Consider the following 2,400-nt stretch of genomic DNA (forward strand, 5'->3'; position numbering starts at 1 on the left):
CATAAACAATGGCCATTTGGGGTCCTCAATAATTTTTATGACAGGACCCTTATGGATCCTGTCACCAAAACAGAACTGTTGCTTTAGAATTTTCAACCATTTATTTTCTTTTAACTGTGTTTTTCACTCTATACTTCATTGTCTTATGAAAGTAGTTTTGTGCTTTCCTGAAAATGGGCATGTTCATCCACACCTTTGATGTCATCATTGGTTGTTTCTCATTCTTCTAGTACCACTTGGGATTGAATGGCTTCTGATCCATCTGTTAGTCACTAAGCATCCTTGTGATGCTCATCGTGGACATTTAGATTTCTCTTTCCTCCATCCTTTTACTGACAAGTCTATCTTAACCTCGAGAAGAAACCTTTAAAGCTTTTTTATTATTTGCCTCTAGGCCCAGCATTTCTGATCCTTTGGTCTCAAGATTGACCTCCTTCAAAAAGGACTCCATTGCTTCATAATCTCTCTTAATATACCCAAACTCAAAAAATTTTGCTTTTTAAAAATCTGGGGCAGAGTAAGTTATGCCAAGCTCTTTCTCCCAACATTTAAAAGCCTAGGTCACCATCTCCCAGGTAGCAGGTGCATCACCAAGAGCTGGACCAGGACTCACACCTCCAAGCGGGGCCCTCAGCCCACCCAGCATCTCCAGGAGCCATCACCAGGCCCTCTGTGGCACCAGTGGTTACTAGAACAGCCTCAGATTGTCAGGGCCCTACTGACCTCAAGAGACTACAGGTCACTACAGAATGCTCCACTCAGAACATAAGCCAACATGCGCAGTGAGGCCTGTCTGACCGACCTTCAGCAGGGCCAGGACCTCCAAGTTTTCTCAGGTAGGCGTCATTGAGGGTTTTTGGCCTGGGCTGTGCAACTAGATCCAAATTTGAAATATGGCAACTTTGAAAGACATTCCCGGGTGACTGAAGTCAATTAAAACCATCCTGAAAATTAGCAAGTCTATGAAAATGGCAGCGGCAGCAAAATATGCCCGAGCTGAAAGGGAGCTGCAATCAGCTCGAATGTGTGGAACAGGATCTTCGGCTTTGTATGAACAGGCTTGTGATAAGGTGCCTGCAAACAAGAAGAAAAATTGGTGCCTGCCAATTTTACACACCTCCTTATCGGTGTGTCCTCAGATAGAGTGCTTTGCAGTGCTACCCATTTCTTGGTTGCTAAACAGATGAAAAGTGAGCTCAGAAGGTATGGCTCAGTGATTCAGCATCAACCCATGAACCAAGAGGTCACTGGTTCAGTTCCTGGTGAGGGCACTTGCCCTGGTTGAGGGCTCTATCCCCAGTAGGGGGCATGTGGGAGGCAATCAATAGATATTTCTCTCATTGATGTTTCTATCTTTCTATCTTTCTCCCTTCCTCTCTCTCTAAAAAAATCAATAAAATAAAATAAAATAAAATAAAATAAAATAAAATAAAATAAAAAAGGGAGGTGGCTATGCTCACAGCAGCTAGGAAAGTTAAGATGGTTGGAATCGGTGATAAAATTAGGGGTATATTTCATAAGACTCATTCTGACCAGTTTCTGGTCACCTTCAAAGAAGTGGGAAGAAAACCCCCTACTTTTGGAGATGTGTCAGTCATTGCCCTGGAATTACTAAATTCTGGATATGAACTTGATGAAGGATCTATTATCTTTAATCGATTCAGGTCTGTCATCTCCTACAAGACAAAAGAAAAGCCCATCTTTTCTCTTCTCTTAATACCATTGTAAGTGCTGAGTGCACGAATACCTATGACGACATTGATGCTGACATGCTGGAGAATTACCAGAAATACATCTGGCCAATATCACCTACTATTCTCTGAAGGACTACACCACTAGTGAGCAAAATGCCAGCATGAAGGCCATGGACAACGCAAGCAAGAATGCTTCTAAGGTGATCGACAAATTGACTTTGACCTTCAACCGCATAGGCCAAGCTGTCAGCACAAAGGAGTTGATTGAAATCATCTCCAGTGCTGCAGCTCTGGATTAATGGAAAATCAAGTTTCATCCTCAGAAAAAGAGGTAAAGGAGGAAAACTCAGCCAGCTGATTTTGTTTTTACCTTGCTGCTGTGCTGGTCAGAAGAAATTTTTGGCCCGTTGTTTAAATTACTGAAGACAGCAAGGTATTTATAAATTATCTTACAATAAACAATCTACACTAAGAATAAAAAAATATAATCCAGTGCCTGGCAACAAGAACAGACCAGCAGTGGGAGGGAGATAAGGAAGGGAAGGGAAGAATATGACAGAACAGAGTTTTCCCACATTTTCTACATCATGGCACACCGATAAATCTGGTCACTGGGGGAAATGGTAGCCTCTTCATGGCTGAGGGACAGACTCCTCCTGGCAGCTGGGAGGGCTGAGTGTCTACATCTTCCCACACGTTATTCCTC

At 42.7% G+C, this 2,400-nt stretch overlaps 1 pseudogene across 1 annotated transcript; it reads left to right on the forward strand.

Moving 5' to 3' along the window:
- The first annotated feature begins 893 nt into the window (after window positions 1–893).
- Window positions 894–1,993, forward strand: LOC308530110 (ATP synthase subunit gamma, mitochondrial-like; annotated as a pseudogene). Its single transcript has 2 exons — window positions 894–1,203; window positions 1,443–1,993. The product of its transcript is annotated as an ATP synthase subunit gamma, mitochondrial-like (transcript).
- Window positions 1,994–2,400: the final 407 nt, after the last annotated feature.

The sequence above is a fragment of the Myotis nattereri genome (assembly GCF_964212035.1).
Source record: "Myotis nattereri genome assembly, chromosome: 14".
Classification (NCBI taxonomy): Eukaryota; Metazoa; Chordata; class Mammalia; order Chiroptera; family Vespertilionidae; genus Myotis; species Myotis nattereri.